General features: G+C 42.0%; 1 long non-coding RNA gene across 1 annotated transcript in view; it reads left to right on the forward strand.

Annotated features, from left to right (window-relative positions):
- The window catches only part of LOC122705367, a 47,319-nt gene extending 27,255 nt beyond the window's left edge, over positions 1-20,064 (forward strand). The window contains exon 5 of the long non-coding RNA XR_006344086.1: positions 19,957-20,064. This is a non-coding gene — a long non-coding RNA (uncharacterized LOC122705367). The remainder of the gene's footprint in view (positions 1-19,956) is intronic.
- The last annotated feature ends 348 nt before the right edge of the window (positions 20,065-20,412 follow it).

Here is a 20,412-nt window from a genome sequence, read left to right on the forward strand (position 1 = left end):
GACCTAAAAAGTTCCTGGGCATTTGAGCCTCACAAATATCCCGGAGACACTTGATGGATGGCGGTACTTGGGAAGTAGAGTGGGCGGACAGCCTCAGAAAGAGTGATGCAGGGCTGTGGGAGGCCTGCCCGGCAGCCCTCACCCTGGTGGGCGTTCAGTCTCTAATCTGATCATGAGCTCTGTGCTATCTCAATCTGAAAGACTCATTTGAAGCCTGAGCTCTGTCCTTTTGGCACATCACTTGGGTAATACCTGTCAAGGGCAAGAAAGGATGGTGGTGCTCCTGCTTCTTCCTAATACTCATCAGTTCTCGGGGGAGCAAACCTGTGGTTCGTGTTCTCAACCAGAGCACAGCTGCACCTCCTAAGTCGAGCCTGCCTTGCTCAGCCCACAGAACTCCTTCTGACACTGGATGTCTCCCCAGAATCAGGAGGCAGAGAAAATGTCGATTTCTCATCCTAGAGATGTGTGTTTTTTCACAGCAAGCCTGTACTGTTTGAGCTCTCAGGATAGCTGTCTTTACTTATTGGTCCAGAAGAAAATTTAGGCTAAAGGAGAACCTATTTCTATTTGTCAGTATTTCAGAATTGTAACAATTACGTACAGTACAAACCTCTCCTTATATTCCTAGGAAACATTAAACATTGGCAATGTGTTTGTATACGTATGCTGAGTTTGATGACTAGACACACTGATGGTTTCTAGATGGTTTTCTTTGTTTATCAAGGAAAACATTGACCCCAAAGCCCAGTACCCTTGTGGGATAAATGTGGAGTAAAATATAGGCTCTCACTCTGAGCCTATTGACTTGGAACCATGTGCAAAATGAATTTAGTTATTTCTTTAATTTATCTGATTCACACCTGATGAGGCAAGCAGAGCCTGTGCGTCAGGCATGAAATTATGGCAAACTAGTTCAGGCAAAGTGAGAGCACCTCAGAGAGAAGCCATCCTGCTGCTTTGGGGAAAAGCTGTTTGGACACAGTTTAAAGCTCTATTAAATGTGGTCTTTAATCAATGCAATCCTGGTAAAACTACCACTAATCACTCGGTGGGTCTTGATGGCTGTTAAAGAAATCTACTCATGTATGATACAGTCTTTGTGAATGAAATCAAATGCTTTGCTGACTGATTGGTAAGATGACCCAACTTGAAATCTTTTAATTCTGTGTAATTGAGTCACTTAGTTTTTCTGATTATGATCCCTAGATGTAATGAGGGAATAACAGAATATTTGTCCTGCCTATATCACAAAGTTGTGAAGATCAAACAGGATAATGTATGGAAAGCTTAGATAAAGATAGAACTCTGTTTGCTGAAATATGATCACCTCTGTTTCAGAAATCATAAATGTGGTTTTACCTCCTGTCAGTCACTGTGTTAGGAAGGCTTTTTATGGGATCACTGCACTGCCCCAGTGTATTAGCATCCAGCACTCACAGCCCCCTAGGACTACCACAAATTCTTAGGAGACTTAGCAGCAATGACAACAACAAAAGTCTAGTATAAACAATGAGGAAAATAGAGCTTAAACTGAAAAGGTCATCGATAATGTCCTGTAATTGATCATTTTACCAGTCCAGAAGCAAAAGTGTATTTTCATTGGCTGGTAATAGCTATAATAGACAATTTTGGCATCACCAACACCATAAAGCTTAGGAGGGTGAGAGTAGAAAAAGGCTAGTGGAGAAGGGTTCTTCAGAGAAACAAAACTGATAATATATATAATGTATTCTAGTGGGGCTTCCCTGGTAGCTCAGCTGGTAAAGAATCCACCTGCAATGCAGGAGACCCCGGTTTGATTCCTGGGTTGGGAAGATCTGCAGGAGAAGGGGTAGGCTACCTACTCCAGTATTCTTGGGCTTCCCTGGTGGCTCAGCTGGAAGAGAATCTGCCTGCAATTCAGAAGACCTGGGTCTGATCCCTGGGTTGGGAAGATCCCCTAGAGAAGCCTACCCACTCCAGTATTCTGGCCAAGAGAATTTCATGGACTATATAGTCCATGGGGTCACAAAGAGTCAGACATGACTGAGCAATATTCACTTCACTTCACTTCATTGTAATAGAGAGATTTATTTTTTATAGGAATTGGTTTACATGATTACGGAGGGCAAGAGGCCTTCTGTAAGCTGGAGAACCAAGAAAGCTTGTGGTGTAACTCAATTTGAATCCCAAAACCTGAGAACTAAGAAGTCAATAGTATAAGCCCTAGGTGGAATCCAAAGGCCCAAGAACCACGAGCACCAGAGTCCATGGTTGAAAGTGATAACAAAGGGCAATAATAAGCAGCTCAGATCACTGCAGAAAGAAATTGTAAAGTTTTGTGATTCAGTCCAGGAATGGCAAGTACATAGTAATGTGGGGCAAATTTCTCATCTTTTATTCACAGCAGCAGATGTTGCTAATAAATCATTGTATTCTTTCTACTCAGTCAAGGCATCTGAGTGGCAAGGCAGAGTGATTCACTTTCTCTGTGGGAAGGTGAAGGGTCTCACCCAGAGCCTTTGGGACCATGTATAGTGAGTGTAATATAAGTCATTAAATTATCTGAATGTCTTCTAATGAGACTAGCAGAGCCAGTAGGTTAGGCTCAGAGATGCAGGAATGTGATCCTCAAAGAGTGGTCAAGATAGTGCTCTAAGTAGCTGCCATAACTTAGCTAGAATGGGCACAAGAGATGTAATCTATTTGCCAACCAGAGTTTTATTCAACCTTCTCATCTGGCAGTCAGGAAACTGATGAGATAACTTGTTTAAGTTAATGCAAAGAGTCGACCAGGTCTAAAATCTAAATTTATTTTTCCCTAGTGGGAAACTCAAGACCTGTCTCAGTTTGGAGCTATTTAGCTGAAGACTGATTTCCTGGAATGGTTGGGCAAAGTAGAGAAAGGAACAATTTTAGATTTTAGGGTTTAAGTCAATGGACCTTGAGCCAGAGCTTTGAAGTTTAGTGTATTAGTGTGCTTGAGCAGCTGTGACAAAGTACCACAAACTGTGTGGCTTAACTGATTGTCTCACAGTTCTGGAGGTTAGAAGTCTGAGCTTAAGGTATCTGCAGGGTTGGTTTCTTTTGAGGACTTTGAGAGAAACTGTTCCATACTTTCCCACCCCCAGCTTCTGGTGGCTTGCTGGCAATTTTTGTTGTTTCTTGGCTTGTAGACACAGCATCCTGATCTCTGCCTTCGTGTTCACATGGTATTCTTTCTGTGTGCGTGTGGCTATCCCTGTGTCCAAATTTCCCCCTTTTATGAGGATGCAATATACTGGATTAGGGAATACCCTAATAACTTCATTTTAACTTTATCATTACAAAACCTTCACATTCTGAAGTCCTAGGAGTTAGGACTTCAACCTATGAATTTGAGGGACCCAATTTAACTGATAATGTGAAGTTCAGTTTTCCCTAAGTATCAGATCTCTGGCCATAGGAGCTAGCTTGATTTTAGTCTAAAAGCTTTCTTAATGCTGTCACATTTAACAATAGGGTTGATTCTTCAAGAGGTTGCCAATAATAGACCATGCAGATGAATTCATAAACCATTACGAGTTCTACGTTTATTGTATCACAAAGACGTTCAAGTTCGTGTTACTATAAGTTCATGTTACTATGGTTAAGTAGGAGAGGGAGTGGCCAGGTGGAGGTGATACCATGTAGAAGAGAATGAAAGTTCAGAGTGAGGTGATGCTATGCTGCTGCTAGTTAGAGGGGCAGACCAAGGACAGCCACAGTTTGGGGAGCTGGCAGATACCTGTGGACAAGTTTCCTCTATACGTAAAGATCTAAAGATACAGCTATAAATCAGGAGATGCCTGGAAACCACCATGTTCTCTGCCACTGAACAGAACACAGGTGTGTGAGGTGGGCAAAGCTCTCTGCTGCCTGAGAGCCCTGTTCCCCAAGAAAAGCAGTGACATTTGTGTTTAGTCCCCTGTCTACGCTTCCCATCTTTTCTTCCCAGTTACCCTATCCTATGGAGACCCCACGCCTGCCAGGCTCCTCTGTCCAAGGCAATTCTTCAGGCAAATCCAGAGTGGATTGCCATTTCCTTCTCCAGGGGATCTTCCTAGCTAGGGGTCAAACCCAGGTCTCCTGCATTGCAGGCGTATTCTTGACTGTCCGAGCCGCCAGGGAAGCCAGCTTTCCAACTTCTTTCCAACTTCCTAAAACACACGGAACCATGTTCTGTCCCTCTTCCTCCTGTAGCAAACTATTCTTAAGTGGAGATTTAAAATATATTAATTCACATTTAGATGTGATTGACTGATAAGAGTTTAAAGTGGGCTCTGTCTTGAATGATTTGGAAGTGATTGTCCTGGCCTTAAATTAGAGGAATGAAGCTCTAAGTCTAGAAATATAGGATCATCCAGCCCTAAATGGCACCTCTTTTATTAGCTAATCAGCTCCTAAATTAAAATGCCAGTGTTCATTTATCCTTCAGAATTGTCAGTGATCTAGGAATTTGCTGATTACATTAGCAATTTTTTTTAAATTCTAGGAAGATGCAAAATAGAACATTACAAAGAAATGAACCTACACGTTTGCCTTGCTGAAATCATCTACATTTTGCTGAGTCTCACCTGATTTGTTTGGAATTTGAAAGCACAGGTCTTGCTTCAGTTTTATCACAGCTTCCTCTCTTCTCAACTGCCTTATAAGTATAAATCCAGTCATTTTTTTTGTTGGCAATCAGACAGGTACTGTTCCTTATGTCACGGTTTTCTTGATAGTGCTAAATAGTGCAGAATCACTTTAAAAGAAGGGCTACCCCTACTGCTTTCAAGAATGAATATCACCAGCGTTATGTTTCCTTTATCTCTGCTCATTCTCCCTCAGTTTTTTTTTCCATTTATTTTTATTAGTTGGAGGCTAATTACTTTACAACATTGCAGTGGTTTTTGTCATACATTGACATGAATTAGCCATGGATTTACATGTGTTCCCCATCCCGATCCCCCCTCCCACCTCCCTCTCCACCTGATTCCTCAGTTTTTTTTTTTTTTTTTTGTCTAATTCAAAGAGAAAGGGTTTAGATGTTTTGGTAGGCGTAGTTATTGGTGTAGACATAGATGCGTGTGTGCATGCATTAGTTGCTCCATTGTGTCTGACTCTTTGTGACCCCATGGACAGTAGCCCACCAGGCTCCTTTGTCTGAGGGATTCTCCAGGCAAGAATCCTGGAGTGGGTTGCGATGTCCTCCTCCAGGGGATCTTCCTGACCCAGGGATCGAACCCAAGTCTCCTGTGTCCTGCTTTGCAGGCAGACTCTTTATCTTTTGAGCCATCAGGAAGTCCATAGACATAGATGAGGGCCTGGCAGAATCTGTGGGAGGCAAGGATGGCCTGGACTGGATGTTTCTTGGACCCTGGCTGTGGCCCTGGACCATGGCTTGGTCAGCCACTGAAGGTGGTCATCAGCCATCATGGGGTCTCCCTGACAGTCAACACCCTCACCCCTCGGAAGAGTTCACAATACCCTTCTGAGGGGCAGGCAGGATTCCTCCCAGGGGGTTAACACAAAACCAGAAAATCCCTGCTCGAGCTCTTTCTCTTATTTCATCGATTGAGTTGACAACTTTATAGGACGTATTAGCAAGTGATGGATACAGGCAACAGGACCAGCAGATAATCAGTACTTTGGTGAGATGTACATTCCAGAAAACCAAGCTGATGTGATTGGATATTTCTTTGATAAATAGAACTTTCCAAACCCTCATTAGATTATGCTGTTGTCACAGAAGCTAATTTACTCTGATTTTAAATATTATATTCTATGAAAAGAATGACTGGGCAAATTAAAATTTCTGGGGAGACCAACCTCATAGCTACACTTAAATAGCTTTTCTGGAGCAAATGCATTTTTAAGTTGTCGACTCACTGAGTTTCTTTGGCCTTGGGACCCAATGGGTGCCATGATCTGCTCTGAAGTTTTGCTTTGGCAGAGAATGGAAGGGTGAAGATTCAAGTCTAATGTTTTTGGCAGACACCCACAAGAGATGATAAACTGGTTGGATGAACTCTTTGAGGGGCATGGTAAAACTGATCTATTGTTTGCTTGACTGTCTAACTGCCTGCCACCCACACTTTCTATCCTTTAGTTTCTAATTACATGTATTTGGTGTATATAAAATATTCAAATACTCCAAAAACATCCCCCCAAAGCCCCTAAAACTTCAAGCAGTACCATAAAACCCCTGAAAAGCAGAGTTTCTTCCCACCCTTGACATAGTTTCCTAGTTCTGTTCCCTATAGACAGCTACCTTTAGCAGTTACTTATGTGTCTTCCCAAACACTTACTAAGTAAATGTTAATATATGTGTACTGCTCTCTTTCACCTATATAATCCTACTATATATGTGGTACTACATCTTGCTTTTTTCATTAAACAATATATCTTAGACATTGTTATATCTATCTACCTACCTACTTACCTACCTACCTACTTATCTATGCTTGGCCAAATTCCTTGTAATGGCTGCATAGTAGTCCATCTTATGAATGTATCATAATTTATATAGTCAACTCTCTGTTGATGTTTGGGATGTTTTATCTTTGGTTGAAGCGATTTCTGAGATGGGAGTTGGGATGGGGTACATGTGCAGGGACTCTAAACTTTTGTTCTGATACTTTGTAGATATTCCTAGATTGTTGGGACAATTGAAGGGCATTCGCGGAGATTGGCTGGGAAAAGGAGAGGAGTTACATCAGAGGACAGATGTCTAGGGGGGTACTGGGTGAAATCCTGCTACATGGAATGTGATTTTGTTCTCCTCCCCTAGAAAATCCTCAGTAAAATTGACATCACTGGCCAGTGCTTTTGGCAATCATTCATCTGTTCAGCAAATATATCTGCATTCCTTCCGCGTCCTAGGCACTGGCTTAGGTGCTTTCTCCCCAGCCCAGCAGTGAACAAAACGAAGTCCCTGCTATCACAGTGTTCACTTCCAGGGGAGAAAAATAAAATTAAAAGAAAATAAATATATAACTTCTCAAAGACAGGGCAGGGGTTGGAAAGTAACAGAAGCTGTCAGAATTGACAACCTCGGAGGTGATGTTATTTGAGTCAAAGTGGGTGGGAGGCCACCGGGCAGTACCACGTATCTCGGGTGCCTGGAGGGCCCGGTGGCTTCCAAGTTCCCACACAAGCCTGCTTCCAGCTGGGTGTTGCCAGCAGATGCTGCTTCCATAGCAGGGAATGGAGTGCCATCTCCTTTTAGTGTCTGTGATGGAATTTGTGAGGGAGGGAGAGAAAGGGAGAGGGATAGAATAAGAGGATGGTGGCCTAGGGAAATTATGTGGATTTTCTACCATCAGATTAATTCAACATCACTGAATTACCAAAGGGCTTCTCATCATTCACTGTTTAGCAGGGGGCAGGGAAAATTATTCATTATTCAACATGAGATGAAATAAAAACGCCACACTTTGTAAAACATGCAAAGTTACCTACTATGGTAACTGCTTGCAGAGTTTTAATGTGTCTGCAGCATGGCTAATTAATTTGCTCTGAGCTTCATTGGAATTCCTGTTGGAGATGATTGTCTTGGTAACTGAAATCACCACAGAGAGTGAGGACATCAGAAATACCATTTGGGGCTGCTGGTACAATCTGAGACTTTCTCAGGGGCTTCTCAGCCACCAGCAAGGACTGTCCCAAGTCTCTGTCTCATTCTCTCTGATTTGTTCAGTGGGCAGGGTTTTCCAGAAATTGCATTGCCCATAGTGTCATATGTGTTGAGGTTCAGAATCCAGGATCTGAGGTCAGACCAGTCTGCGATTTCGCATTTACTAGCATCTGCTTACTGTGCAACCTCAGGCATTTAACGCCACTGCATCCTTATCCGTAAAGTTAGAATAATTTTAGTACCGACCTCAGAGAGATGCTATAAGGCTTGTAATGGATGTGTTTGTAAAGCACCTGATTATCATAAACTCTCCCTAAACAGAGCTATTTTCTTCTTCTCATTTTCCTCGTCTCCTTCCTCATCACCACCACCACCATCATCATCATCACTATGACCATCATTTTTTTTTTTTTTTTCTTTTCTGCCTGTGTGTCTAACCTGTGTGTTGGAATTTGAGGTCTTGTGTGCAAACTATGTAGGGCAGTATGGGCAAAACCGAACCCATCAGCCTCAAAGAAATAAGAAATTGAGTGACTTGAACCCGGGTTGGTCCAGGTTTTGCTGCTGCCACATGATTTCATCTCTCTGGGCTCTACCCTCCTTCTTGGTAGGAGAGATAGAAATTAATGATATCTTAGGTTCCATCCCACTCCAAGTGGGGGGGGGGTAGTATCTAAATGAACCACACTTAAGGAGTTAGGGCTTCCCAGGTGACACTAGTGGTAAAGAACCCGCCTGCCAATGCAGGAGACATACGAGGTATGGGTTCAGGAAGCCTTGGGTCAGGAAGCCTTCCTTGGTGGCTCAGACGGTAAAGAATCTGCCTGCAATGCAGGAGATCCAGGTTCAGTCCCTGGGTGGGGAAGATCCTATGGAGAAGGGAATAGCAACTCACTCTAGTATCCTTGCCTGGAAAAATCTCATGGACAGAGGAGCCTGCTGGGCTACAGTCCCTGGGGTCACAAAGAGTTGGTCATGACTGAGTGACCAACACTTTCACTTGAAGTAAGTTAGGGTGTATTTGGCAGTAAGTAACAAAGTAATTGACTACGCCAAAGCCTTTGACTGTGTGGATCACAATAAACTGTGGAAAATTCTGAAAGAGATGTGAATACCAGACCACCTGACCTGCCTGTTGAGAAACCTGTATGCAGGTCAGGAAGCAACAGTTAGAACTGGACATAGAACAACAGACTGGTTCCAAATAGGAAAAGGAGTACATCAAGGCTGTATATTATCACGCTGCTTGTTTAACTTATATGCAGAGTACATCATGAGAAATGTTGGACTGGATGAAACACAAGCTGGAATCAAGATTGCCAGGAGAAATATCAGTAACCTCAGATGACACCACCCTTATGGCAGAAAGTGAAGAAGAACTAAAGAGCCTCTTGATGAAAGTGAAAGAGGAGAGTGAAAAAATTGGCTTAAAGCTCAACATTCAGAAGACTAATATCATGGCATCCAGTTCCATCACTTCATGGGAAATAGTGGGGAAACAGTGGAAACAGTGGCTGACTTTATTTTTCTGGGCTCCACAATCACTGCAGATGGTGATTGCAGCCATGAAATTAAAAGACACTTACGCCTTCGAAGGAAAGTTATGACCAACCTAGACAGCATATTGAAAAGCAGAGACATTACTTTGTTAACAAAAGTCCATCTAGTCAAGGCAATGGTTTTTCCAGTGGTCATGTATGGATGTAAGAGTTGGACTATAAAGAAAGCTGAGTGCTGAAGAATTGATGCTTTTGAACTGTGGTGTTGGAGAAGACTCCTGAGAGTCACTTGGACTGCAAGGAGATCCAACCAGTCCATTCTAAAGGAGATCAGTCTTGGGTGTTCACTGGAAGGACTGATGCTGAAGCTGAAACTCCAATACTTTGGCCACCTGATGCGAAGAACCGTCTCACTGGCAAAGATCCTCATGCTGGGAAGAATTGAAGGTGGGAGGAGAAGGGGACGACAGAGGATGAGATGGTTGGATGGCATCACCAACTCAATGGACATGGGTTTGGATGGACTCCAGGAGTTGGTGGTGGACAGGGAGGCCTGGCGTGCTGCGGTTCATGGGGTCGCAAAGAGTCGGACATGACTGAGTGACTGAACTGAACTGAACAAAGTAACCAATTGGCAGTGACTTAAACAAATGGCATAGACTGAAAAAAAATTCTAGGTAAATTTAAGGAAACCATATTCAGCTATGTGTAAGATTTTATATACAACTAAGCTAGAGCAGTTTTTACATCTTCTGAATACAGCTCACTTTATGATTCACTTAACACATATATATATGTGTTATATGTTCACTTAACACATATATTCAGTTATATATATATTCACTTAACACATATATTTTCCTCCTCAGCAATATTCGAGAGCTCTGGTGGCATATATCTTTGTATTCTCCAGTGTTTCTAACTTAGTATTTTGCTAAATAAGTACCTGCTTAATTTAAATGAAAAGATCAGAATGAAGGCAAAATCCTGGGTAATCATCACAGTACCCAGTATCTTACTGCCAGGTATGTCTTGGGTCCATCAACAACCTGTAACTTAGAAGATTGTTGAGACTTCTGTTTTTAGTCTAATGGTCTGCATATATAATTTCTCGGGAGCTCTTAATACATCACAAGAATATTATTAAGCAACAATTAACCTTGTGAACAAAAGAAAAGTCACAAACATTATTTATTACTTTGCCAGTCTTAATAAAGACCTAATGTGCTAATAGCTTCTCGTGGAGACAGCTGCCATCAGTTAAGTAAAAACATCATTAAGTTGTAATCATAAATATCAATAGAGGCTGAAGCTACTAGTTTTCTGATTGCTGACAGGCATTAACTGGTTTATGGTATCCATTCCAATAGCTTTCTGTTGTATTGTGTTATTTTATGAGTGTCTATTAAACTCGTTCACATCTACACACATTTATTGAAAGTTATAGCTGAGAGGCATTTAAAGAAGGTCTCACCCAGCGTTTTTCAAACTGTGGGCAGAAAATCTCTTAGAGGGTTCCAGAAATCTCTTAAAGGACTTTCTGGGTGTTGCAAGGTCAGACAGTGTACAGTTCTATGGGCAAAGCAGGGTATTCTGACCTACTTATCATGATGCAAAATCATCTTGGCTCAATCATTTTTGAAGCAGATACTATGTTATGGCATGGCTGCACTAAATATCCTGGAAAATCATAAAACTCCAGGTTCTTACCATCAATAAAGTATGCATGGCTACCCTTGATCCTTACTCTACCAAACCCTACCCCTGTTGTGGTGATTTTCATTTTCTATTTTACTCACTTATCTATTGTCTGAATTTTTATGCAAATTTATTGCTTTCACTCAGAAAAATTATTAAAGATATTTCTTAGAAGTCTGATTAAACTGGGATAGGTTCTTAGAAGCATCAGGCTTATCTCGTCAAGCCAGAGTTACATAGGAATATTATGAAATGAAAATGTACAGTATTAAAGTTCTGAGAGAACTGCTAGAAGTGTAATTGGCAATTTCCTGTGTAGTCTGGAGCTGAGAATAAGGGGCTAAATATCAATATTGCACCATGTCTTTAACTCTGATGGGTGAATGATAGAATTTGAAACATGGATCAGCCAAGGTCTAAGTAAACTCTTAAAGAAATCCTGGGTCTCACCCTATCTCTGACCTCACCCACCCTCACCACATCTTTCGTCTTTACCTTACCCCTACTTCTTCACCCTGGGATGGTGTTGGCAGTGTAGTAAAGCTAAGGTGTAGGGTGGGTGTGCTAGTGCTTCACATTACTTGGTGTATTAATTTCCTGTGGCTGCTGTAACAAATTACCATACTCTCGATGGCTTAAAACAATAGAAATTTATTCTCTCAGAATTCTAGAGGCAGTAATTCCAGAATCAAGGTGTAGGCTGCGCTGTGCTGCTTCCGAAGGCCCTAGGGGAGAATCTTTCCTTGTCTTCCAGCTTCTGGTGGGTCCAGGCGTCCCTTGGCTTGTGGCCGCACAAGTCCAGTCTCTCCTTCTGTTTCCACGTGAGCTTTTCCTCTGTGCCTGTCTTCTCCTCTTCTCTTGTAAATGCACTTTCATTGGATTTAGAGCCCACACAGATACTCCAGAATCATCTCCTCATCTCAAAGTCCTTAGGTTCATCTGTAAAGACTCTTTTTTCAAATGAGGTGATATTCACTAGTTCTGGGGATTAGGATGTGGATAAAACTTTGGGGGACAGCACTTTACCCCCTACATTTGGTAATTTTTTTTAACGCTGAAAGGTTGTGTTTTCTCCTGAGTCAAAATGTTCCTTGGTCAAAACATTTGTCAATATCAAAATGTCACTTTTCTGCCTCTAGAGTTCACCTCGACTTCAGCTAGAGCCACTTATGTATTTTTGGTTGTTCTGTGTGAACTCTGACTAGAATGAAACTTACCTTTGTTGTTGCTGTCATGTCCAATTCTTTAGGACCCCATAGACTGTAGCCCACCAGACTCCTCTATCCATGGCGTTTTTCCAGCCAAGAATACTGGAGTGGGCTGCCTCTTTCTTCTCCAGAGGATCTTCCCAACCCAGAGATGGGACCCGAGTCTCAGGCAGGCGGATTCTTTACTGTTGAGCCACCAGGGAAGCCCATAAACTTATGCAACTAAAGATAATTGGAAACACCTACTTCTTATCTAACAACTTCATTTTTCTGTGAGGACCTGGAGACCCAGAGATCAAAAGAACACTCCCTTTGAGTCCTAAAGGCGCAGACCTCATCCCATCTTCACTAATCACCAGGTCTGAGACTGTAGTTCCACCACCTGATTTCTTTACTCTTTTGTTCCTTCATTGATAACGAAATGATAATACTTCTACCTTTAACTTGTTAGAAATGTTATAACAATGCTTTGAAAATAGGTATAAAGTTCTCTTGTGATATTATGATGGTTTTTCAACCTATATTGAAATTGCCCTTGAAATGTGTTTATGTCTCTCCATTAAAATAGAACAGGAAAAACAGATAATTATGAACTCAGAGCTAGAAGGGATTTACTCCTCCATTATGGCCTGCAGCTACCTACGGAGCTATTGAGAACACATACACAAATTATAATTTAAAGTTTCAGAAAGGGCAGTAAGGAGGCAGCTATGAATACTAGGACCAGTTTAGAGCAGAGATGCAGATTCACAAGCTTAAAGAGGCCAGGCAGGTAAATATAAACAAAGAATGCAAGGTAGGGGTAAGAAAAATAGTAACAGACATGTAACAGAAAATGGTAATGAAAATAATGGCTGGGGGCAATGATAGGGAGCAGTGGGGACGACAGTGAACTGGAAACCAGGGAGCAGCATTTGGTGCAGTCTAAGGGAAACTGCTGATCTTCAGTTGCCAGTGTGAGATGCAAGCCCAGCAGGCTAGATCTTCCAAGGAAGAAAGCTGGATTTTTACATGAAATATTTTGTATTAAAAGTTGATTAGGCTAGCCCATGCTGTGATAATAAACAGCTCCCAAGTCCTAGCAGCTTAACATTTTCCTTCCCTCATGTGAAGTTCTCTGGGAATTTGGGTAAGTGTCCAGAGTATCTTCTTTTCCATCAACTGATTCCACCAGCTCAACATTAGGTTTCTATGGAACCAGTGGCCAAGTGTTATGGGTTGAATTGCATCCCCACCCCCCAGAAAGATATGTTGGAAGCTTAATCCCTAGAACCTTGAGAAGGTGACCTTACCTAGAGATAAGGCCTTTACAGAGTTCATCACTTTATTTTTATTATTTATTTATTTATTGGTTGTGCTGGGTCTTTGTTGTGGCAAGCAGATGTCTCAGCCTGAGTGGGCTAGGCAGTTGTGGCCCCCTGGGATTAAGTGCTGTGTGGCATGTAGGATTTTAGTTCTATGACCAGGGATTGAACCCACACCTCTGCATTGGAAGGTGGATTCTTAACCACTGGACTACCAGACACATCCTTGGAGGTAATCACTAAAATGAGGTCTGTAGATGGCCCTATACTAATATCACTGGTATATTTCTAAAATACGGAAATTTTGGATACAAAGACATGCATACAGGGAGGACGCCATGTGAATATTTGCAGTTATGCTGCCACAAGCCAAGGAACTACCAGAAAGGAGGCGAGTGGTCTAAAACAAATCCTTCTGCACCTTCAGAGAGGGCACGATCCTACCAACATCTTGATATTACATTAGTAATAGATATTATGTTAGTAATATCTACTTTCTACTCCTGATTTTAGTGTTATTTTCTTGGGCTCCAAAACCACTGCAGATGGTGACTGCAGCCATGAAATTAAAAGATGCTTGCTCCTTGGAAGAAAAGCTATGACAAACCAGGCAGCATAAAAAGCAGAGACATAACTTTGCCAAGAAAGGTCTTTCTAGTCAAAGCTATGGTTTTTCCAGTAGTCATGTATGGATATGAGAGTTGGACCATAAAGAAAGCTGAGTGCTGAAGAATTGATGCTTTTGAACTGTGGTGTTGGAGAAGACTCTTGAGAGTCCCTTGGACTGCCAGGAGATCAAACCAGTCAATCCTAAAGGAAAACAGTCCTGAATATTCTTTGGAAGGACTGATGCTGAATCTGAAGCTCCAATCCTTTGGCCATCTGATGTGAAGAACTGACTCATTTGAAAAAAAACCTGATACTGGGAAAGACTGAAGGCAGGAGGAGAAGGGGATGACAGAGGATGAGATGGTTGGATGGCACCACCGACTTGACAGACATGAGTTTGAGCAAACCCAGGGGTTGGTGATGGACAGGGAGGCCTGGCATGCTACAGTCCACGGGGTTGCAAAGAGTCGGACATGACTCTTTGAGTGACTGAACTGAACTGAATAGATATTATTTTATTAATATCTACTCTCTACTCCTGATTTTAGTGTTAGCAACTATAGTTTGAAAAAAAAAAAAGAAAAGAAATGAGACTGAAAGAGGCTTAATTTTTTTTCCCCTTTTTTGGCCACACCGCATGACTTGCAGGATCTTAGTTCCCTGACCAGGATTGACTACAGGCCTGGCTGTGGAAGCGCAGAGTCCTAACCACTGGACTGAAGGGAATTTCCTGAACAAGCCTTCACTGAACGAGCCAAACAAACCCTGATTTGAGTCTCACCATGGAGTTCCAGACTGGGACCTGTCCTGAGGACCAGTCCGTGGGCAGTTCTGCTCTGTTCATAGGGTAAGGTTTGTGCTTCTGAAGGATTTGAGCCCCCCAAGCAAAAGATTCTTATGCCTGATGGCATAAGTGGTTTTTGGTCATAGGCATTGATAAGCACAGTTGGTACATGAAGACTGGTATCCAGTGGAGGTTTCGGCTTGGAGAAAGGCTTCCAGAACCTGAGAATTTGGGCAACAGAGGGGTCTTAGGAAGGGGAGGGTGCACAGACCACCACTCTCTAACAATTTTTAGTTGGAGTTGGCTGTTTTGTGTGTGTGTGGGTGTGTGTGTTTAAATTATATGCTCTCTTAATTCTCTTTTTCTTCCCTTCTGAACACAGTCTGTCTACTCTTCTCAGGAACCCGATCAGTCCTACGTAGTTCATCTGAATTCTAGGTGAAGGATTTTTGGAGATAACTCTGGGAAGTTGCCCACCATTCCTGACATTATTTCTGTAAACATACAGTCTAAATTTTCAACAACCAGCTTAAGAAATAGTTTTTACAAAACAGCTCATTGGTGAATTTGGGACCATGTGTGTGTACATGTACATATTTACAAGCTTGATTTGTACTCAACCTAGTAACAACATTTTAAAATTATTTGTGTACAGTATACTTTACTCATGTGCATATAATTTAAAAATAATATATCTAGGTGCTTTCAACTGAATTTTTCCCAGAGTATATATCATATTAACTTGGCTTATGGATTGTGCTTAAAATTATTCTTGAAGAACATGCTTGGTTGGTTTCACTGAGCCAAAATTTTTTTTGAATATTCTAAAAAGGAAGAGAAAGAAGTGAGACAAATTGTACTGTTCGTGTGCTGTGGCACAAGCTAGAGAAATATAATTGGGCTTCAGGCCAAATTCTGAAGGCAATTGGAGCTGCCTGTGTCAATTGGGCATAATTATTCAGCAGCTCCTGTTGACAGAAAGAAAAATTGGTAGTGATTCGCTCCCCAAGCTGGTGATTCAGAGGGAATATTTGGGCTCCAGATCACGGCAGATGGGTGTGTATAGAAGCCACCGATTTGTCATTTGCAGGGAGCAGGGAATCCTCCAGTTTGGAAGAGTCCTCATGAATCTGTTGCCTCAGGCCATCTGTTCTGTGGCTGAAGGCAGCGCCGTGCACTAAGTAGACGTTTGTGGAATGAATAATAAATCTTTCCTAGAGACCTTCCCTGCCAGTGTGCCCAGTGTTTCTTTTCACCTGACCACTATACGGTCCACTCTTTGGTGACCATCGGAAGGTGCAAAGTCTGCACTGAACAGGCTAAGATTCTGCTCCTAGATTCATTTATTCAGCAAATATTTATGGAACCTAGTATGTTCAGTAGTGCTGGGGACTGTGTTAAGTCCCAGATATCTAGCTAACAATAGCCCAACCTGGAAAAATGGGTTTGTCTTGAGAGAGAAGGAGAGGTCTGAGTAGACAGGGGAGTGAGAGGTTGGAGCCTGGGCATTGCTGATTTTCTTTTTTGATTTCAAGGGATGCAAGCAGTCCAGGCAAAAGATTCTTTTAAAAAAATTATTTATTTTTAATTGGAGGATAATTGCTTTACAATATTGTGTTGGTTTCTGCCATATATCAACATGAGTATGTCATAGGTATATGTATGTCCCCTCCCCGCTAGATCTTCCCTCCTACCTCCCACCCCATCTCACCCCTGTAGGTTGTCTCAGAGCACAGCGTATGAGCTCCCCATGGAAAAGATTCTTATGCCTGATGCTGTTCCTTTCGCTTGAACCCTGGATTGCCTCCCCTTGCTTCCTTGGGGTCTTATGCTATCAGTTTTTTCCACTTGGTTGTATTTTCAATCTACTTGTTTACAGGCACACCCCCTTAGCATATAAATGTGCTTAAGTCTTTTACCTGAGCAAAACCAAGTCCTTAATTTGCACTTAGGTTCCTCTTTAGTTTCCATTCTTAGCTTGCTGTTTCCTTCACACAAACGAATTGAAAGGATTGGTTTACTCAGCTCCCCCCTTCCCCATCGCTCTTGGTCAGACCCTCTTAGGGTAGCTTCTGCGCTAGAACTGTTCCAGTGGGGGTCACTCGTGATATCTGTGCACTTAGTCCCTTTTAAATCCACGTTGTTAATGTTTTAGTGGCATTTTGACTCTGCTGACCAGTCCTTTCCTGAAACCCTCTCCTCACCTGACTTTGATGACTTCAAAAGCTCTTGATTTCTCAATTACCTTCCTAATTCTTCTTTTCAGGCTCCCTCAGAAGCAATTCTTATTCCACCTACTCTTTAATTTTTTTTTTCCCTGAGGTTTGGCTTTTGGCCATTGGCCACCCCTTCTTTTCACTCTATTTACTTTCCTTGGGTGATTTCATCCACTCTTAGGTCCTTAATCAGCCCTGATCTATGCTGACAATTCCCAAACCTGTATTTCCAGTCTATATTTCTTTCTGGAGCCAGCCCACATACCACATATTTAATTTCTCCACTGGTGTATCCCTAAAACACCTCAAAATCAGCAGTTAAAACATGAACTCTTTGTCTCTCCCCTACATATTGTTTCCCTTGCCAAACTTAAACAGGGTGAACAGCAATTTATTTAAGCAAAAAAAAAAAAAAGAGTTTTCTTGGGAATAGCAGAGGAATTACAATTTGGAACAAACAAACTATGTAAACCATAAAGAAAGTTGAGAGCCAAAGAATTGATGCTTTTGAACTGTGTTGTTGGAGAAGACTCTTGAGAGTCCCTTGGACAGTAAGGAGATCCAACCAGTCAATCCTAAAGGAAATCAGTCTTGAATATTCAATGGAAGGACTGATGCTGAAGCTGAAACTCCAATATTTTGGCCACCTGATGCGAAGAACTGACTCATTTGAGAAGACCCTGATGCTGGGAAAGGTTGAAGGCAGGAGAAGGGGATGACAGAGGATGAGATGGTTGGATGGCATCACTGACTTGATGGACATGAGTTTGAGTAAGCTCCAGGAGTTGGTGATGGACAGGGAAGCCTGGCATGCTGCAGTCCATGGGGTCACATAGAGTCAGACATGACTGAGTGACTGAACTGAACTGAGCAAGCAAACTATGTGGACCATAGGGAAGCCTGGACAACAAATGAAGAGAGCATTCTTTCATGGAGGAAAGGAGGAAGTTGGAGGGGTTGTTTTGAACAAAAGTTCATTGGAGGAAAAAATTGGGCAAAGTGGTGGCAGCTTCTCATTGGCTGCAGACGAGGACAGTTTACTGTTGTAGCTGAGACAGGAAATCTTCCGTCTTCCTTCTGTACTAAACAAGCTGCTCAGGGGCACATGTGTCAGAGCCTGTACTTCATGACTTCCCCAATCCAGTTTTGAGTTAGGTTTCCTTAATGTATTTTCACAGCCTCCATCTCAGTACCTGGTATGAGTATTCTATACTCAGTTTCCTAAGTCACACCACAGTGTAAGAGCATCATGTCTCATCAATCCTACCAACATTCTATTTTTCAGATACTTTCCTTTTTCTTCATCCCTACTCCCAGTCACTCAATGCAGTTTTTTGTTTGCACTTTTGCTGCATCTTCACCTCTCTAGCTTGCCTGCCACAAAGCTTGCCCACTATTATGGACTGAATTATATCCCTCCCACAAACAAATACCTATGCCAAAGCACTAACACCCCTGCCATGTGAATATACTTGGAGACAGGGGCTTTAAGGATTTATGATTTAATTTATGATTAATTTATGATTAAATGAGGTCATAACGGGAGGGGTCCTCATCTAATATACCCAGTGTCCTCATAAGAAGAGAAAAAGACACGAGGGATGTACAGACCACTGACAAAATACCGCGTAAGGACACAGCAAGTAGGTGGCCATCTGCATAACAAAGAGAGACGCCTCGGGAGAAACCAAACCTGCCACGACCTTGATCTCAGGTTCCAGCCTGCAGGACTGCGGGAAAATAATTTCTGTTGTTTAAGCCACCAGGACTGTGACAGGCTACCCCTCTGTCATGGTAGCCTGAGCAGACTAATATAACCGCTTGAATAGATTCTTTCAAAACCAAATTTGATCACATCACTGTCCCATTTGAACTCTTCTTTGTGTAGAAGACCCTGTGCACCTGCGCCTCCCCCGCCTCAGTTCTCTGGACTTGCTGAATGACTCTCCATACCTCTGCCATGGTCTTCCCCTCAGCTGGGTTGTTCTCCCTTGTTCAGACCACCCCCTTCCCTGATAACTTCCGTTTGCTTTTTGTGATCTGACTCCTGCCTTCCCAGTCTGTGGGGTGCTATCACAGACCTTCCAAAAGCCTCGGCTGCCCTCTCTCTCCAGATGTGAACTCTGGAAGACAGGACTGAGGTCTTATTTATCTTTCTATTTGCAGCATCTGCATAATGTTTGGAATATTTGTAGGTATTCAAAAATGAACCTGGATGAATGAACAAAGAATAACACTATTTATTCTCAGCAAGACAAAAGAAAATTGGACAAATCACCATGTTATCCCCGTTAAAAAAAGCCAATCAGGTAGCAGGCTCCTCTTAGGTCTGCTTTTCATTATGATCTGTTGGATCTATACAAGCTCGTGGCCCAAAGAACAATAGCAACTTTATCATTTTTGTCATCGCCATAATAAAGATAGTAGTTTTCACTTATTGAGCCAATATCATATGCCTGAAATATGCCATGGGTTATGTATAAAGCATCTCATCTAATTCTCACAACCACACTATGAAGTAAGTGTTTATTATTATTGCCACTTTACAAGTGAAGCAACTGAGGCTTATAGAAGTTAAACAATTTACCCAAGCTTATAAGTGATGGAGCTGGAATTCAAACTCAGATAATATTCTGTTTTTCCCCCCACATTTCCTAGTTCTCTTGTTATTTCTAGTTATTTCTTGTTATTTCTAGTCTGAGCAGAAATATTTCTGAGTCATGAGCAGAAGTGATTATATCAATTTTATCAATTCTGGGCTCAAGTGTGATTCTCTAGCATCTCTTTCCTTCTGAAATGAGCACTGAAGTCCCATCTTAAGATGGCAGAGTGTCCATAAGTCTGGGTCCCTGAACAGCAGAGGTGAGCAGATCCCCCAGCTGTCCTGTGATGGATATGTAGCGTGAGTGAGGAATAAACTCTTGAAGTATTAAAGCCACTGAGATGTTGAGATGGTTGTCACTACAGCATACTCATTTCATCTTGACTATTAAACATGTTTGTCTCCCTCTGCACAGGGCAGTTCTGGGGTCCACTGCAGCAGTCCCATCCTCTGTATTAAGAGAATGTGCAAGCAGCAGGGAGACCGACTACTTCTCAGAAATCTAGTATCTCTCAACACTGGGTAAGACTGCTGAATGCCAACTGCTCAACCAGGTCTTATTGGGTTACTAAATGTAGATGAAGCATCATCTCCTTGAAGACCTTAAATATCCAAGTTGGAGACACAAAAGGGGAAAGCTGTAATCAATAAAAATACATACAAATATAGGCATTGATTAGGTGAATGCATTGGGACCGTGGTTAGCCAACAAATGATATGAATTATGATAATTATATTAACCAGGGATGAGGGATATAAACCTTGAATTGTCACTTCAAAGTGGAGGAGTTTACTGTAGGGTTTTTCAACCTTGGAATTATTAATATTTCCGGCCAAATAATTCTTTGTTGTAGGGACCATTCTGGGTATT

This window comes from Cervus elaphus, chromosome 12, assembly GCF_910594005.1.
Source record: "Cervus elaphus chromosome 12, mCerEla1.1, whole genome shotgun sequence".
NCBI classification, from domain to species: Eukaryota; Metazoa; Chordata; class Mammalia; order Artiodactyla; family Cervidae; genus Cervus; species Cervus elaphus.